Source organism: Elephas maximus, chromosome 11 (genome assembly GCF_024166365.1).
Source record: "Elephas maximus indicus isolate mEleMax1 chromosome 11, mEleMax1 primary haplotype, whole genome shotgun sequence".
In the NCBI taxonomy this organism is placed as follows: Eukaryota; Metazoa; Chordata; class Mammalia; order Proboscidea; family Elephantidae; genus Elephas; species Elephas maximus.
Window position 1 is genome coordinate 21,654,738 of NC_064829.1, and position 20,179 is coordinate 21,674,916.

General features: G+C 38.1%; 1 protein-coding gene across 17 annotated transcripts in view; it reads right to left on the reverse strand.

Moving 5' to 3' along the window:
* DLGAP1 (DLG associated protein 1) overlaps positions 1-20,179 on the reverse strand; it is a 1,139,806-nt gene that overhangs the window by 748,354 nt on the left and 371,273 nt on the right. The window lies entirely within an intron of this gene.

The following is a 20,179-nucleotide window of genomic DNA, read 5'->3' on the forward strand; positions in this document are numbered from 1 at the left end:
TAACAGAAATTTAAAAAAACAAAACCCTGCTAGACGGACTCAAAAGAAGGGTGGAGATGACAAAGGACAGAATCAGTGACCATCAAGGCAGATCAATTGAAGTCACTTAATCTGAGCAGCAGAGAGAAAACAGAATTTAAGAAAAGCATGAGCAGAGGCTCACAGGTACAGTAACAAAAGATACAGCATTTGTATCATCGAAGTCCCAGAAGGTGATGGGAAAGAAATGGGCTGAAAGAGTTTTCAAATAAATAATGCCTGATACTTCCCAATAGGATAAACACAAAGAAATGTACACCAAGACACATTGTAATTAAACTTCTGAAAACAAAAGACAAAAAAAATATTTTGAAAGCAGCCAGAGGGAAATAATACATTTTTATAGGAGAATACCAATTTGAATAACAGGATTTTTCTCATTTGAAACCATGGAGGCCAGAAGGGAATGGCAAAACATTTTTCAAGTAATGAAAGAAAAGAACTGTCAACTTCAAATTCTATAATTAGCAAAACATCTTTCAGGAATGAATGAGAAAGGAAACAATCATTGATAACAAAAATAACTTTTCCCAACAAACCTATCCTCAAAGATGGACTAAAGGAAGTTCTTCAAACAAAAATGAAGTACTAAAAGGAAGGAATCTTGGAGCATCAGGAAAGAAGGAAAAGAAATAAGAGTGTATGCAACAGACAATTGTTTCACTTACATGTTTCATAAACTATATTTAATGATGGGAACCCTGGTGGCATAGTGGTTAAGTGCTACGGCTGCTAACAAAAGGGTCGGCAGTTCAAATCCACCAGGCGCTCCTTGGAAACTCTATGGGGCAGTTCTACTCTGTCCTATAGGGTCGCTATGAGTCGGAATTGACTTGATGGCACTGGGTTTGGGGTTTAATGATTGAAACAAAAAATAAAACACAATCTCATACTTTAGACAATGATATCTAAAAGTGGGGAAGGTAAAGAGACCTAAACGCAAGTGAGGTTTCCACGCTTTACCTGACGTGGTAAAATGCTGGTATCAGTAGACTGAAAAGTTCCATATGTATATTGTAGACATATGTTACAAACAAATCAAGACAGAATTCTAAAAAAAAAGTATAAGTAACCCGCATGGAGACAAAAAAAGAAAAGAAGAATAAGAACCAGAGGAATCAAGTAGAAAACAAATAATAAAATGGTAGACTCACACACTTAAATAGCAATAATCACCTTAAATGCAAATGGTCTAAATACACCAATTAAAAGAGTGTACAAAAAAGCCTGCTTTTTACAATAAACTTATTTGAAATTTAATGAAAAAAGATATAGCACGCAGACACTAATTTAAACAATTGGAGTGGTTATATGAGTTGAAAATCAATTCGACAGCACCTAACAACAACAATGTATTAATATTAGATAAAATTGACATAAGAACAACAACAAAAAAAAACTAGAGAAAAAGAGGAACACAGCATTATGATTAAAGGCTCAATCTACGAGGAAGACATAGCAATCCTAAATGTAAACATACCAAACAGAGCCTCAAAATACATAAAGCAGAACCTGATACAGCTGCAAGGAGAAATAGACGAATCCATAATTATAGTTGGGGACTTCAACATCCTCTCTCAGCAACTGATAGAATTACTGGACAGAATATTAGCAAGAATACAGAAGAGCCAAACAACACCATCAACTAATAGAATCTAATTTACATATGCAGAACACATCACTAAACAACAGCAGAAAACATTTTTTTTAAGCATCCATTGAACCTTCACCAAAAAAGACCAGATCCTAACCATAAAACAAATCTTAACAAAATTAAAAGTCTTGAAATGATACACAATGTATTCTTTGTCCGTAATGCAATGAAATTAGAAATTAGTTACAGAAGGATAAGAAGATGGGGAAATTAAACAGCACATTTCATAATTCACAGGTCAAAAAACAAGTCTCAAGTAAATTTTTAAAAATATACATAATTGAATGAAATGAAAATTCAAAATACGTGAGATGCAGCTAAAGCAGTGTTAGGAGAGAAATTTATAGTACTAGCTGCTTACATTAGAAACAAGGAAACAAACAATCAATCCTACCACAAGAAACTAGAAAAAAAAATGAGCAAGATAAATCCAAAGCAAGCAGAAGGAAGGAAATAATAAAGATCAGAGCAGAAATCGATGGAACTGAAAAAGAGTCAAACAATGGAAAAATCAATAAAACAAAAAGCTGTTTGAAAAAGTCAACAAAATTGATAAAACTCTAGCAAGAATGACAAAGATAAATAGAAGACGCAGATCACCAATCAGGAGTGAAATACGGATATCACTTTATATATCTGAATCATTAAAAAGGTAAAAAGCAAATACTGCAAAAAAAGTTTATGCTAAAAGAATTTGATAACGTAGAAGACATGAACCAATTCCTTGAAAACCAGGAGATTACCAAAATTCAGCCAAGATGAAATAATCTGAACAGTCCTACTGCCATTAAAAAAAATATTGAATACATAATTTAAAATATCCCGAGAAAAAGTCACCAAGCCCAGATGGTTTCACTGGAGAAACTGTACCGAACAGTTAAAGAATTAACATAAATTCTCACAATCTTTTCCAGAACACAGAAGAAGAAAGAACAATTCCCAACTTACTTTTGAAGCCAGTATTACCCTGATCCTAAAACCAGTCAAAGAAAACACAAAATGAGAAAACTACAGACCCATATCCCTCACGAACGTAAATGCAAAAATCCTCAACATAATATTAGCAAACTGAATCCAACAATGTATAAAAGAAATTATGCACCATGACCAAGTGGTGAAAAGTTTGTTCAACTTTCTAAAACCTGTCAATGCCATCTAACATATCAAAAAGCTAAAGAAAGAAAATGTCACATGAGCGTATCAACTGATACTGAAAAACACTGCTTTCCTCCTAAGATCAGAAACAAGACAAGGATGTCCACTTTAACCACTCTTTCTTCAATATATTATGGAAAGTTATAGCCACTGCATTAAGGCAGGTAAAAGGAATAAAAAGCAACACAGACTGAAAAGGAAGAAATAAAACTGACTCCTTTTGGAGACAATATGTTTATCTACGCAGAAAATTCTAAGCAATCTAGGAAAACTCCCTAGAAATAAGTGATTTCAGCAAGGTCACAGGGTACAAGATCAACACACAAATATCAGTCACATTTCTAAACACTAATATGGAAAGTGTGGAAACTGAAATTAAAGGCACAGTACCATTTACAACTGATGCACATAAAATGAAATACTTAGGTAAATAATTAAGAAAACATGTACAAGGATCTATGTGTTGAAAATTACAAAATACTGATGAAGAAATCAAAGAAGGCCACAATAAATGGAGATACATGCTGTGTTCATGGAATAAAAGACTCAACATAGTAAAGATGTCAATTCTCCTCAAATTGATATGTAGGCTTAATACAATTTCTATTAAAATCTAGCAAGATTGTTTTTGTAGACACAGAGAAGGTTTTTCTAAAGTTTATATAAAAAGGAACAGTCCCTAGAATGGCTAACATAATCTTGACAAAGAAGAATAAAGATGGGGAAATCAATCTACTCAACACTGACTTACTGCAGTGGTTAACCATTTGATGGCTAACCAAAATGTCACAGTTTGAATCCACCAGGAGCTCCTTGGAAACTTTATGGGGCAGTTCTACTCTGTCCTATAGAATCAGCATGAGTCAGAATCAACTCAACAGCAATGGGCTCTTCTTTTTTTTTTTTTTTAATATAGCTACAAAGAGCCCTGGTGGCTCAGTGGCTAAAGCGATTAACTGCTAACCAAAAGGTCAGCGGTTCAAAACCACCAGCAGCTCTGCGAGAGAAAGATGTGGCAGTTGGCTTCCGTAGAGATTTACAGGCTTGGAAACCCTATGAGGTAGCTATGAGTCGCAATCAGCTCGACAGCGTGGGTTGGGATATAGCTATAGTAATTAAGACAGTGTGGTATTAGTGAAGGGGTGCACATATAGATCAATGGAACAGAATACAGGACCAGAAATAGACCCACACAAATATACTCAACTGGTTTTTGACAAAGATGTAAAAGTAATTCAGTGGAGGAAAGATAGCCTTTTGAACAAACAGTGCTAGAACAACTGATATCCGTAGACAAAAAAAAAAAAGAACTTTGACGTACATCTCACACCTTATACAAAACTGAACTCAAAATGAATGATGGACTCAAATGTAAAACTACAAACCTTTCAGAAAAAATTCTCAGGATATATGATAAGACAAGAGTTTTTAGACTTGACACCAAAAGCACAATACATAAAAGGAAAAATTAATAAAATGGACTTCTTCAAAATTAAAAACCATTGCTCTGTGAAAGCTCATGTGAAGACGATAAAAAGACAAGCCACAGACTGGGAGAAAATATTTGCAAGTCACATATCCAACAAAAAACTAGTGTCTATAATATAAAAAAAACTCTCAACACGCAACAGTAATAAATAACTAGAGAATGGGCAAAAGCCTTAAACAGATACTTCACCAAAGAAGATATACAGATGGCAAATAAGTGCATAAAAAGGAATTCAGCATCATTAGCCATCAGGGAAATGCAAATTAAAACCACAATATCTTTACATACCCTTCAGAATGGCTAAAGCAAATAATAGTGACAACACCAAAGGCTGACGAGGATACAGAGAAGCTGAATCACTCTGCTGGTGGGATTCTAAAATGGTATAGCCACTACGGAAAACCGTTTGGCAGTTTCTCATAAAACTAAACTGCAACTACCATATGGCCAAGCAACTGCACTCGAGTATTAATTCTAGAAAAATAAAAACGTATGTTCACACAAAAACCTGCACATCAATGTTTACAGCAGTTATATTTGTAATAGCCAAAACCTGAAAACAGCCCAGACGTCCTTCAAGAAGTGAATAATTAAGCAAACAGTGGTATATACGGAGCCCTGGTAGTGCAGTGGTTAAGAGCTCAGCTCCTACACAAAAGTCGGCAGTTCAAATCCAGCACTCACTCCTTGGAAACCCTATTGGTCAGTTCTACTCTGTCCTATAAGGTCGCTATGAGTCAGAATCGACTCCACAGCAACGGGTTTTGATGGTATACATGTACCATGGAATACCACTCAGCAATAAAAGATACGAAGTATCGATACACTTAACAACTTGGATGAATCTCTAGTGAATTATGCTGTGTGGAAAAAAAGTCATTTCTAAAATTTATATATTGTACAATTCCATCTACATAACATTTTTGAAATGACAAAATTACAGAGATGGAGAACAGATTAGTGGTAGCCAGAGCTGTGGAACAGGGTGTTGAATGGCGGTGTGGTAGGGAGGTGGGTGTGCTTATAAAAGGGCTTCATGAGGGATCCTTGAGGTGACTGAACTATTGTGTCTTGATTGTGATGGTAAATACACAAACTTAGACATGTGATGGAGCCCTGGTCGCACAGTGGTTAAGAGCTTGGCTGCTAACCAAAAGGTTGGCAGTGTAAATCTACCAGCTGCTCCTTGGAAACCTTATGGGGCAGTTCTACTCTGTCCTGTAGGGTGCCATGAATCAGAATCGAAATGACAGCAACAAATTTATTTATTTTTTTAATACATGTGATACAGTTGCATAGAACTAAATACACACACACACATACATGTGTTGCTGTTAGGTGCCACTGAGTTGGTACCGACTCATAGCAACCCTACGTACAACAGGACAAAACATTGCCCTGTCCTCTGCAACCCTCACAATCATTGTTATCCTTGAGCCCATTGTTGTAGCCACTATGTCAATCCATTTTGTTGAAGGTCTTCCTCTTTTTCATTGACTCTCTACTTTACCAAGCGTGATGTCCTTCTCCAGGGACTGATTCCTCCTGACAACATATAGAAGGTATGTGAGATGTAGCCTCGTCATCCTTGCTTCTAAGGCACATTCTGGTTGTAGTTCTTCCAAGACAGATTTGTTTGTTCTTTTAGCAGTCCATGGTATTCAATATTATTTGCCAAAACCACAATTCAAAGGCATCAATTCTTCTTTGGTCTTCCTTATTTGTTGTCCAGCTATTGCATGCATATGAGGCAATTGAAAACACCATGGCTTGAGTCAGGCACACCTTAGTCTTCAAGTTGACAATCTTTGCTTTCCAACACTTTAAAGAGGTCTTTTGAAGCAGATTTGCCCAATGCAATGCATCTTTTGATTTCTTGACTGCTGCTTCCATGGGTGTTGATCATGGATCCAAATAAAATGAAATCATTGACAACTTCAATCTTTGTTTATCATGATGTTGCTTATTGCTCCAGTTATGAGGATTTTTGTTTTCTTTTTTCTTTTAATAACTTTTATTAAGCTTCAAGTGAACGTTTACAAATCCAATCAGTCTGTCACATATAAGTTTACATACATCTCACTCCCTACTCCCACTTACTCTCCCCGTCTTGAGTCAGCCCTTTCAGTCTCTCCTTTCTTGACAATTTTGCCGGCTTCCCTCTCTCTCTATCCTCCCATCCCCCCTCCAGACAAGAGTTGCCAACAAAATCTCAAGTGTCCACCTGATATAATTAGCTCACTCTTCATCAGCGTCTCTCTCCCACCCGCTAACCAGTCCCTTTCATTTCTGATGAGTTGTCTTCGGGGATGGTTCCTGTCCTGTGTCAACTGAAGGTCTGGAGAGCATGGCCGCCGGGATTCCTCCAGTCTCAGTCAGACCATTAAGTTTGGTCTTTTTATGAGAATTTGGGGTCTGCATCCCACTGATCTCCTGCTCCCTCAGGGGTCCTCTGCTGTGCTCCCTGTCAGGGCAGTCATCGATTGTGGCCGGGCACCAACTAGTTCTTCTGGTCTCAGGATGATGTAGGTCTCTGGTTCATGGGGCCCTTTCTGTCTCTTGGGCTCTTAGTTGTTGTGTGGCCTTGGTGTTCTTCATTTTCCTTTGCTCCAGGTGGGTTGAGACCAATTGCTGCATCTTAGATGGCCGCTTGTTAGCATTTAAGACCCCAGACGCCACATTTCAAAGTGGGATGCAGAATGATTTCATAATAGAATTATTTTGCCAATTGACTTAGAAGTCCCCACAAACCATGTTCCCCAGACCCCCGCGCTTGCTCCGCTTAGCTTTGAAGCATTCATTTTATCCTGGAAACTTCTTTGCTTTTGGTCCAGTCCAATTGAGCTGACCTTCCATGTATTGAGTGTTGTCTTTCCCTTCACCTAAAGCAGTGCTTATCTACTGATTAATCAATAAAAAAACCCTCTCCCACCCTCCCTCCCTCCCCGCCTCGTAACCACAAAAGTATGTGTTCCTCTCAGGTTTACTATTTCTCAAGATCTTATAATAGTGGTCTTATACAATATTTGCCCTTTTGCCTCTGACTAATTTCGCTCAGCATAATGCCTTCCAGGTTCCTCCATGTTATGAAATGTTTCAGAGATTCGTCACTGTTCTTTATCGATGCGTAGTATTCCATTGTGTGAATATACCACAATTTATTTACCCATTCATCCGTTGATGGACACCTTGGTTGCTTCCAACTTTTTGCTATTGTAAACAGAGCTGCAATAAACATGGGTGTGCATATATCTGTTTGTATGAAGGCTCTTGTATCTCTAGGGTATATTCCCAGGAGTGGGATTTCTGGGTTGTATGGTAGTTCTATTTCTAACTGTTTAAGATAACGCCAGATAGATTTCCAAAGTGGTTGTACCATTTTACATTCCCACCAGCAGTGTATGAGAGTTCCAATCTCTCCGCAGCCTCTCCAACATTTATTATTTTGTGTTTTTTGGATTAATGCCAGCCTTGCTGGTGTGAGATGGAATCTCATCGTAGTTTTAATTTGCATTTCTCTAATGGCTAATGATCGAGAGCATTTTCTCATGTATCTGTTGGCTGCCTGAATATCTTCTTTAGTGAAATGTGTGTTCATATCCTTTGCCCACTTCTTGATTGGGTTGTTTGTCTTTTTGTGGTTGAGTTTTGACAGAATCACGTAGATTTTAGAGATCAGGCACTGGTCGGAGATGTCATAGCTGAAAATTCTTTCCCAGTCTGTAGGTGGTCTTTTTACTCTTTTGGTGAAGTCTCTAGATGAGCATAGGTGTTTGATTTTTAGGAGCTCCCAGTTATCGGGTTTCTCTTCATCATTTTTGGTAATGTTTTGTATTCTGTTTATACCTTGTATTAGGGCTCCTAGGGTTGTCCCAATTTTTTCTTCCATGATCTGTATCGTTTTCATCTTTATGTTTAGGTCTTTGATGCACTTGGAGTTAGTTTTTGTGCATGGTGTGAGGTATGGGTCCTGTTTCATTTTTTTGCAAATGGATATCCAGTTATGCCAGCACCATTTGTTAAAAAGGCTATCTTTTCCCCAGTTAATTGACACTGGTCCTTTGTCAAATATCAGCTGCTCATACGTGGATGGATCTATGTCTGGGTTCTCAATTCTGTTCCATTGGTCTATGTGTCTGTTGTTGTACCAATACCAGGCTGTTTTGACTACTGTGGCTGTATAATAGGTTCTGAAGTCAGGTAAGGTGAGGCCTCCCACTTTCTTCTTCTTTTTCAGTAGTGCTTTGCTTATCCGGGGCTTCTTTCCCTTCCATATGAAATTGGTGATTTGTTTCTCTATCCCCTTAAAATATGACATTGGAATTTGGATCGGAAGTGCATTAAATGTATAGATGGCTTTTGGTAGAATAGACATTTTTACTATGTTAAGTCTTCCTATCCATGAGCAAGGTATGTTTTTCCACTTAAGTATGTCCTTTTGAATTTCTTGTAGTAGAGCTTTGTAGTTTTCTTTGTATAGGTCTTTTACATCCTTGGTAAGATTTATTCCTAAGTATTTTATCTTCTTGGGGGCTACTGTGAATGGTATTGATTTGGTTATTTCCTCTTCGGTGTTCTTTTTGTTGATGCAGAGGAATCCAAGTGATTTTTGTATGTTTATTTTATAACCTGAGACTCTGCCAAACTCTTCTATTAGTTTCAGTAGTTTTCTGGAGGATTCCTTAGGGTTTTCTGTGTATATAATCATGTCATCTGCAAATAGTGATAACTTTACTTCTTCCTTGCCAATCCGGATACCTTTTATTTCTTTGTCTAGCCTAATTGCCCTGGCTAAGACTTCCAACACGATGTTGAATAAGAGCGGTGATAAAGGGCATCCTTGTCTGGTTCCCGTTCTCAAGGGAAATGCTTTCAGGTTCTCTCCATTTAGAGTGATATTGGCTGTTGGCTTTGCATAGATGCCCTTTATTATGTTGAGGAATTTTCCTTCAATTCCTATTTTGGTAAGAGTTTTTATCATAAATGGGTGTTGGACTTTCTCAAATGCCTTTTGTGCATCAATTGATAAGATCATGTGGTTTTTGTCTTTTGTTTTATTTATGTGATGGATTACATTAATGGTTTTTCTGATATTAAACCAGCCTTGCATACCTGGTATAAATCCCACTTGATCAGGGTGAATTATTTTTTTGATGTGTTGTTGGATTCTATTGGCTAGAATTTTGTTGAGGATTTTTGCATCAATGTTCATGAGGGATATAGGTCTATAATTCTCTTTTTTTGTAATGTCTTTACCTGGTTTTCGTATCAGGGAGATGGTGGCTTCATAGAATGAGTTGGGTAGTATTCCGTCATTTTCTATGCTTTGGAATACCTTTAGTAGTAGTGGTGTTAACTCTTCTCTGAAAGTTTGGTAGAACTCTGCAGTGAAGCCGTCCGGGCCAGGGCTTTTTTTTGTTGGGAGTTTTTTGATTACCATTTCAATCTTTTTTGTTATGGGTCTATTTAGTTGTTCTACTTCTGAATGTGTTAGTTTAGGTAGGTAGTGTTCTTCCAGGAATTCATCCATTTCTTCTAGGTTTTCAAATTTGTTAGAGTACAGTTTTTCATAATAATCTGAAATGATTCTTTTAATTTCATTTGGTTCTGTTGTGATGTGGTCCTTCTCGTTTCTTATTCAGGTTATTTGTTTCCTTTCCTGTATTTCTTTAGTCAGTCTAGCCAATGGTTTATCAATTTTGTTAATTTTTTCAAAGAATCAGCTTTTGGCTTTGTTAATTCTTTCAATTGTTTTTCTGTTCTTTAATTCATTTAGTTCAGCTCTAATTTTTATTATTTGTTTTCTTCTGGTGCCTGATGGGTTCTTTTGTTGCTCACTTTGTATTTGTTCAAGTTGTAGGGACAGTTCTCTGATTTTGGCTCTTTCTTCTTTTTGTATGTGTGCATTTATCGATATAAATTGGCCTCTGAGCACTGCTTTTGCTGTGTCCCAGAGGTTTTGATAGGAAGTATTTTCATTCTCGTTGTTTTTTATGAATTTCCTTATTCCCTCCTTGATGTCTTCTATAACCCAGTCTTTTTTCAGGAGGGTATTGTTCATTTTCCAAGTATTTGATTTCTTTTCCCTCGTTTTTCTGTTATTGATCTCTAGTTTTATGGCCTTGTGGTCTGAGAAGATGCTTTGTAATATTTCGATGTTTTGGACTCTGCAAAGGTTTGTTTTATGACCTAATATGTGGTCTATTCTAGAGAATGTTCCATGTGCGCTAGAAAAAAAAGTATATTTTGCAGCAGTTGGGTGGAGAGTTCTGTATAAGTCAATGAGGTCAAGTTGGTTGATTGTTGTAATTAGATCTCCCGTGTCTCTGTTGAGCTTCTTACTGGATGTCCTGTCCTTCTCCGAAAGTGGTGTGTTGAAGTCTCCTACTATAATTGTGGAGGTATCTATCTTGCTTTTCAATTCTGTTAAAATTTGATTTATGTATCTTGCAGCCCTGTCATTGGGTGCGTAAATATTTAATATGGTTATGTCTTCCTCATCAATTGTCCCTTTTATCATTATATAGTGTCCTTCTTTATCCTTTGTGGTGGATTTAAGTCTAAAGTCTATTTTGTCAGAAATTAATATTGCTACTCCTCTTCTTTTTTGCTTATTCTTTGCTTGATATACTTTTTTCCATCCTTTGAGTTTTAGTTTGTTTGTGTCTCTAAGTCTAAGGTGTGTCTCTTGTAGGCAGCATATAGATGGATCGTGTTTCTTTATCCAGTCTGTGACTCTCTGGCTCTTTATTGGTGCATTTAGTCCATTTACATTCAGGGTAATTATAGATAAATAAGTTTTTAGTGCTGTCATTTTGATGCCTTTTTATGTGTGTTGTTGACAATTTCATTTTTCCACATACTTTTTTGTGCTGAGGCGTTTGTCTTAGTAAATTGTGAGATCCTCATTTTCATAGTGCTTGACTTTATGTTAGTTGAGTCGTTACGCTTTTCTTGGTTTTTATCTTGAGTTATAGAGTTGTTATACCTTTTTGTGGTTACCTTATTATTTACCCCTGTTTTTCTAAGTAAAAACCTAACTTGTCTTGTTCTATATCACCTTGTATCACTCTCCATATGGCAGTTCAATGCCTCCTGTATTTAGTCCCTCTTTTTGATTATTGTGATCTTTTACCTATTGACTTCCATGATTCCCTGTTATGTGTATTTTTTTTTTTAATTAATCTTAATTTGTTTGTTTTTGTGATTTCCCTATTTGAGTTGATATCAGGACGATCTGTTTTGTGACCTTGTGTTGTGCTGATATCTGATATTATTGGTTCTGTGACCAAACAATATCCTTTAGTATTTCTTGTAGCTTTGGTTTGGTTTTTGCAAATTCTCTAAACTTGTGTTTGTCTGTAAATATCTTAATTTTGCCTTCATATTTCAGAGAGAGTTTTGCTGGATATATGATCCTTGGTTGGCAGTTTTTCTCCTTCAGTGTTCTGTATATGTCGTCCCATTCCCTTCTTGCCTGCATGGTTTCTGCTGAGTAGTCAGAACATATTCTTATTGATTCTCCCTTGAAGGAAACCTTTCTTTTCTCCCTGGCTGCTTTTAAAATTTTCTGTTTATCTTTGGTTTTGGTGAGTTTGATGATAATATGTCTTGGTGTTTTTCTTTTTGGATCAATCTTAAATGGGGTTCGATGAGCATCTTGGATAGATATCCTTTCGTCTTTCATGATGTCAGGGAAGTTTTCTGTCAGGAGTTCTTCAACTATTTTCTCTGTGTTTTCTGTCCCCCCTCCCTGTTCTGGGACTCCAATCACCCGCAGGTTATCCTTCTTGATAGAGTCCCACATAATTCTTAGGGTTTCTTCATTTTTTTTAATTCTTTTATCTGATTTTTTTTCAGCTATGTTGGTGTTGATTCCCTGATCCTCCAGATGTCCCAGTCTGCATTCTAATTGCTCGAGTCTGCTCCTCTGACTTCCTAGTGTGTTGTCTAATTCTGTTATTTTATTGTTAATCTTTTGGATTTCTACATGTTGTCTCTCTATGGATTCTTGCAACTTATTAATTTTTCCAGTATGTTCTTGAATAATCTTTTTGAGTTCTTCAACAGTTTTATCAGTGTGTTCCTTGGCTTTTTCTGCAGATATCCTAATTTCATTTGTGATATCATTAAGCATTCTGTAAATTAGTTTTTTATATTCTGTATCTGATAATTCCAAGATTGTATCTTCATTTGGGAAAGATTTTGATTCTTTTGTTTGGGGGGTTGGAGAAGCTGTCACGGTCTGCTTCTTTAAGTGGTTTGATATGGATTGTTGTCTCCAAGCCATCACTGGGAAACTAGTTTTTCCAGAAAATCCGCTAAAAAAAAAATGCAGTCAGATCCCTATCAGAGTTCTCCCTCTGGCTCAGGCTATTCAAATGTTAATGAAGCCGCCTGGGGAGTGTGGGGGAGGGAACAGAGAGATAGGAGAGTAGCACCTCAGAATATAGCCAGAGTTGCTTGTCTTGCTTGGAATGACTATTATATCTGAGATTCCCGCGGGCGCGTCGCCTATGTGTGCTGGCTGTGTGGAGATTGCCCCCGGGGGGTCTGGCCCGCTGGAGTCACGGTCAGATCCTCCGCTTCCAGCCCCACGCCCAGCGTCAAGGCTCCCCTACTGGGACGGTGCACTCTCGACTCCAAAATCAGTCGCTGCCTCCCGGGGACTTCTCGTCCCTCCAGCCACGTGGCCGTGCCGCCCCCGAGAACCAGGTGGGCCTCCTCCCGGGGTTAGTTCAGATGGGTGGAGTAGCTCCCCGTGCTTGTGCCGTGACCGAGTGTCCCGGCTGGGACGCTGTTCTCCCCGCTCCAATACCAGTCGCTGCCTCCCGGGGACTTCTCCTACCGGCTGCGTCCCATGACGCCCGCGTGACCCGGCTGGTCCCCTTCCCGGGGTTAGTTCAGGGGGGTGGAGCAACTCTCCATGTTTATGCCGTACCTGCGTGCAGTCCAAATCCCTGTGGGACGGTTCCCCGGCTCGGATGCTGCTCTTTCTGCTCCAAGATCAGTCACTGCCTCCCGGGGACTTCTCCTACCGGCTGCGTCCCACGCTGCCCGTGGAACCGGCTGGTCCCCCTCCCGGGGTTAGTTCAGGGGGGTGGAGCAGGTCTCTGTGCTTGTGCCGTACCTGACTGGTATGCTGGCTCCAGGCTCTGGAAACAATCGCTGCTTCCCCGTATTAGTTCGTTCTCCGTCTCTAAATCTGTGTTTGTTGTTCAGGGTTCGTAGATTGTTATGTATGTGATCGATTCACTTGTTTTTCCGTGTCTTTGTTGTAAGAGGGATCCGAGGTAGCGTCTGCCTAGTCCGCCATCTTGGCTCCGCCTCCGATTTTTGTTTTCTTTATGTCGAAGTGTAATCAATACTGAAGACTGTGGTCTTTGATCTTCAGCAGTAAGTGCTTCAAGTCCTCTTCTCTCTCAGCAAGTAAGGTTGTGTCATCAGCATAACACGGGTTGTTAATGAGTCTTCCTCCAATCTTGATGCATGTTCTTCTTCATAGAGTCCACCTTCTCGGATTATTTCCTCAGCATACAGATTGAATAGGTATGGTGAAAGGATACAACCCTGATGCACACCTTTCCTGACTTTAAACCACGCAGCATCCCCTTGTTCTGTTTGAACGACTGCCTCGTGGTCTAAGTACAGATCCCTCATGAACACACTTAAGTGCTCTGGAATTCCCATTCTTTGCAATATTATCCATAATTTGATACAATCCACAGAGCTGAATGCCTTTGCATAGTCAATAAAACACAGGTAAATTTTTTTTTTTTTAAATATCTTTCTGGTATTCTCTGCTTTCAACTAGGATCCATCTGACATCAGCAATGATATCCCTGGTTCCACATCCTTTTCTGAATCTGGCTTGAATTTCTGGCAGTTCTCTGTCAATATACTGCTGCAGCCACTTTTGAATGATCTTCAGCAAAATTTTACTTGCATGTGATATTAATGATATTGTTGGATAATTTTTGAATTCTTTTGGATCACCTTTCTTGGGTATAGGCATAAACATGAATCTCTTCTAGTCTGTTGGCCAGGAAGCTGTCTTCTAAATTTCTTGGCATAGATGAATGAGCACTTCCAGCGCTGCATTCATTTGTTGGAACATCTCAATTGATATTCCATCAATTTTTGGAGCCTTGTTTCCTGCCGATGCCTTCAGTGCAGCTTGGACTTCTTTCTTCAGTACCATCGGTTCCTGATCGTATGCTACCTCCTGAAGTGTTTGAACATCAACCAATTCTTTTTGGTATAGTGACTCTGTGTACTCCTTTTATTTTCTTTTGATGCTTCCTGAGTCGTTTAATATTTTCCCTGTAGAATCCCTCACTATTGCAACTCAAGGCCTGAAATTTTTCTTCAGTTCTTTCAGCTTGAGAAACGCTGAGCGTGTTCTTCCCTTTTGGTTTTCTATCCCCAGCTCTTTGCACATGTCATTATAGTTCTTCACTTTGTCTTCTCTAGCCACCTTTTGAAATCTTCTGTTCAGTTCCTTGATTTCATCTTTTCTTTCTTTTGCTTTAGCTACTCAAGGTTCAAGAGGAATTTTCAGAGTCTCTTCTGATATTCATTTTGCTCTTTTCTTTCTTTCCTGTCTTTTTAATGACTTCCTGCCTTCTTTATGTATGATGTCCTTGATACATACACACATACAAACAAATAAGTGCAAATAAAGCTGGAGAAATCTGAATAAGATTGGTAGATTTCATTAGTGTCATTACTCTGGCCGTAATAAAGTTTTTCCAAAACGTTACCATTAGGGAAACTGTACATGGTGTCTCTCTCTATTACTTCTTATAATTCTGTGTGAATCTGTAATTATCTCAACAAAATATTCAATTAAAAGTAAGTTCAGTTGTTTAAAGTTAAGGTCCAATGAAAGATGACATAAAACAATAGAGAAATTTATATTTCTAATGTAGCATGTACTAAACTCATTATACAGTCATTCTATATTCATGATTTGAACTTTTATTTCTTCCTTGGATAATAATTAAGAAAAACCTTTAACTTTGAAAACAGCATAATTGAGTTCTACCCTTTATGGCTAGGAAAAATGACAACTTATGAATAAAATATATATATAAACTAATATATGGCCATATATTAGTTATGCTTAAGAAAGATAACCTCACACAGTACGGCAAATTAAAAATATCTATTGTTGTTATAGTCCCTGGGTAGTACAAACGGTTAATTTGCTCAAATGCTAACTGACAGGTTGATGTTTTAAGTCCACCCAGAGGCACCCTGGAAGAAAGACCTGGCAATCAACTTCTGAAAAATCAGCCACTGAAAATTTTATGGAGCACAGTTCTACTCGGACACACTTGGGTTGCCTTGTGTCAGTAACTGTTTTATTGTTGTTACAGTTGCTATTATTAACACACACTCTTTGTTGTGAATCTGTTTCAAAATATTCCAGTTCCTTCAATGCCCTGACTTCAGCTCTTAAAAGAAAGTTCCGTATTTCTCTGTGGTATTAACTAAACCTCACTTTGCTAAATTCCCCCCTTTTCATTTTGCAATGTTATTAGTCTATCACAGGGATGAAAGATGGTAATAGGAAAAATGATGTGAGGGAAGGAGAGAATATATGGGAACTCTGCATTTCCTGTACAAGTTTTCTGTAAGCCTTAAACTACTCTAAAAATAGTGTATTAAACACGTTATCAGTTAAAATAACAGCATCTTTAATATCTTACTTATACAAATTATACGGTACTTTGATGGGAAGAGCCCTGAGTCTAGTTCCAGTCCTTGTTCCTCCTCTTTATAGTTGTGTCACATAAACAAGTCACTTAACCCTTTACAAGACTCAGATTTCTAGGGTGAAGGGAATGTGAGCTTAGGAATCAGAGCCTGAGTCAAGTCCGAGCTTCATCCCTCATATCAAACTTTTAGAGCTTCAGGATCCTTATCTGGTAAGTGTGATAATAATCCACTCGCTCAATCTTGCACCTACATCTTTGCTAATTTCAGAATCAAATAAGGCAATACAGAGAGGCAAGGGTGGAAACAAACCTGTTGGGAGACAATCTCAAGGTCTGGGAATCAGGTGGTGGATAATAGTTTAGAATATTCTGGTAGTGGGGCAGCTGGTAAGACTCTATAATATTTTGAAGGCAATGCCAAAAAGATTTGCTTTTTTTGTTATTTTAATAATTTCTTTTATTTTTGTTGAGAATATATGCAGCTTAACATACACCAATTCAACAATTTCTACGTGTACAATTTAGTGCCTTTGATTACATTCTTCGAGTTGTACAACCATTCTCACCCTCCTTTCCGAGTTGTTCCTCTCCTATTAACAAAAACTCACCACCCCCTAAGTTTCCTATATAATCTTTCAAGTTGCTGTTTTCAATTTGATCCCATACAGATTGACCTTAAAAGAGCACAGTGTTAAGGTAGACATTTCTTACTAGTTAAGCTAAATTGCTGTTTGGTTTTAAGAAGACTTCAGGCATATTTTTGGACTAAGGCTTAAGGTTTAAAGGTTATCTCAGGGCAATAGTTTCAAGCATTCACTCAGCCTCCAAGGCTCATGAATGCCTGGGTTTCATTAGCATTTGAAATTCTGTTCTGTATTCTCCCCCTTTTAATCAGAATTCCTCCAATGACTCTGATGAAAACATTCGGTAATGGTAGCCAGGTACCACCCAGTTCTGCTGATCTCATGGCAAAGGAGGCAGTTGCTCATGGAGGCAATTAGCCACACATTCCATTTCCTTCTCCTATTCCTGATCATCCTTCCTCTGTTGCTCCAGGTGAGTAACCACCGATTGTTTTACCTTGAATAGCCACCTGCAATCTAAGATTTGCTTATCTTATGGAATGCTGACTATGGAAGAAAAGAGCTCAGAAAGCCTCCAAGGCTTTTGGCCTTAGAGATGGGAATAATGGAATTCCATTTATTCAATGAAGATTGAGGTAAAAAAAAGTTGTGGGTTCAAAAGACGATCAAGCATTAGATTTGGGCATGTTAATTTATAAAATACCTACTAGACATCCAAATGAAGATGGAGAATATGCAGACCTGACTGTGTTTTAGAAAAATCACTGGGCAGGAGGGAGACTGGAGTTAGGGAGACCAGAAAGAAGCTACTGGTATGCTCTAAGCAAAAATAAGTTAGAACTTGAAAGAGTGCTGTTGCAGTAGGGACTGAATGAGGAAGGGATCTGAGGCAGTTTACTAGAAGTGGATCAGTTGGAGATGACACCCAAGAGAGAGGGGACTCTTGGATAACTCCAGGGTGTCTGGTTTCAGACATTAGGTAAGAGCTGAGCAGAGTATGAGAGGATGAGCAAATCTGAGAGGAAAGCTAAGTTAAGCTACATAGCAATCACTAATCTAGATTATATAGATGTGAATTTAAATAAAATACAAGTCCATGCATTGAGAAGCTCACTGGGAAAAACGGAATAAAACAATGACAGTAAGAATTGTAAGACGGAAAGTTTCCTAAACCTTTACCCAGTACCCAGTGCCGTTGAGCTGATTCCGACTCATAGTGACCCTACAGGACAGAGTAGAGATGCTCCATAGGGTTTCCAAGGAGCGCCTGGCGGATTTGAGTTACCTTTAATCAAATTGAAATGTCTGAACTAAAACCGTATTTCTAATGCATTCAGCAGAGTTGAAACTGAAGCTAACAAAGTCTGCTCTTTAGGCTCTTTATCTAAACCAACAATCATGGGTAGCTACAGGGGTATTTTCTCTGCAGAAAAGCCAAGATGTGAAAGAAATGCATTCCAAGAAAGGGGCCTTGATGTAAATACATTTATAACCTGGACCCAGGCTTATCTGACGCTCTCAGGCAACCAGAAAGGTTTCATTTAAACAAGCAGGTTTAAGGGGGGGAAGGGGTAGCGTCCCCAAGACCTGGTACTACATATCTCCAAGAAATACTCTGTATCAAAGATGATAGCCCAAGGAATGTTTTACTTCAAACAAGATACTTTTATGACTTACTCTAGAAATGTGTACGGTAAGCATCATGTGACTCAGATTTGTAACCTTCATGCGTGCCTAAGTTTCTACGAGCAGCCCCTATAGACGATCCTATAGTCCATTTGTATAATGTACCCAGTAGAAGTCCTTTCCCTGTCTATGGCCTCATGTGAAAATGAACCAATTACAATGTTATTGTAATTTCCTACCTCAGCTCTACATTACCTTTGTTCTAAGACCCTTCCACTGAAAATCGCCATGTTTTCATTTATGTGAGCTGGTGCTTTCCTTCGCCCGGATGAATCTTTATGCTGAATAAATCCTCAGAATTTTCATTTCAAGACCTGAGTGGTTTTTGCTACAACAGAATTCATTGTTGTATGAGCAAAAGTGAGGTGTGCCTGAGTGATATGGGGGTGCCACCTAGGAGGCAGCTAAGTGTGAAATACCTGCGGAATATGCCAATTGCTTGATTCCGTTTTTAAATCTGCAAGTTGGATTGTGCAATGTTGCATATCTCATTTACCTCAGGCCACCTAAAAGCATTTACAGATTTAAATAATAACATTGCTTACTGCCCTTCCAAATATTTACCACAAAAAGGAGTAATTCAAATTATTTTGCACATCTTGACATGGAATATTAATACTTGTTCAGGTTTTACATTTGTTTGCTTTTGGTGTAGAAACCCTGGTGGTGTAGTGGTTAAGTGCTATGGCTGGTAACCAAAAGGTCAGCAGTTTGAATCTGCCAGACGCTCCTTGGAAATTCTATGGGGGAGTTCTACTCTGTCCTATAGGGTCACTATGAGTCGGAATCGACTCAACGGCAGTGGGTTTTTTGTTGCTTTTGGTGTGGGGATAGAACACAGCATGCACACAACATGCGTGTGCTTTGCTTCTTGTGCCTTCACTGTGCTCAGCTTCTACATATAGCAACATTTAAAGAGCAGTTTATATATCATACAATAAACAGCATGTGGTAAATAATTATGTAATATATTATAAATATTATACCATCATAAATTAGATGAGACTCATATTCTGAAGTTCTCTTCAGATATTTTCTACCTAGAATGAAAACTTACCTTTCATGCTATAATATAATATTTGTATCTATATAGACATATGTATCTCACTACTCTGAAAAGCCAAGCCCTGGTGACACAGTGGTTAAGAGTTTTTCTGCTAACCAAAAGGTCGGCAGTTTGAATCCACCAGCCGCTCCTTGGAAACCCCATGGGGCAGTTCTACTCTGTACTATAGGGTCACCAAGAGTTGGAATGGAATCAACAGCAACAGGTTTTTTTGTTTGTTTTTTATTCTGGAAAAGACCTATATAAAAAAATTCCTTGAAGTTGAATGCTAAATGGTGTTCTCTGAGACTCAAAAAACATAAGCATCTTTGATTAATTGTTAAATAAAGACAGAAAGTCTTTTTTTAGGATGAAAATTATTGAAATGAAAAATCCCCTTAGTAGTTGAGGATAAATGCTTTCAGGAAATGACTCAAAGTTATTTGCTAAAATAAACTTTATTACAGAAATGTCAAATTCACTCATAATCCCAGCTTCCAATGTTCTCTGATACTGCAGAGTGTAAATGTCACAGAACAAATAATTATAAAATGTAGTCATTATGTGCTTCTAAGTAGTAAAATCCCAATTCTCCAATATTAAGCAAACTTTCTTGTCTTTCACAAGTCCTCCTATGAATGAATATTTCAAAAAATTACAAATTCAGGTCTCATCCTGTTTAATAGACTAGTGACTAGTGACTTTGTTTTCCACAGGTTATTTCTCCTGACACTTGAGGTGAAGCCCAAGAAGGAAAAAATTATTATGATAATTAGTTTTTTTTTTCTTTTCAAAGAGTTTCAA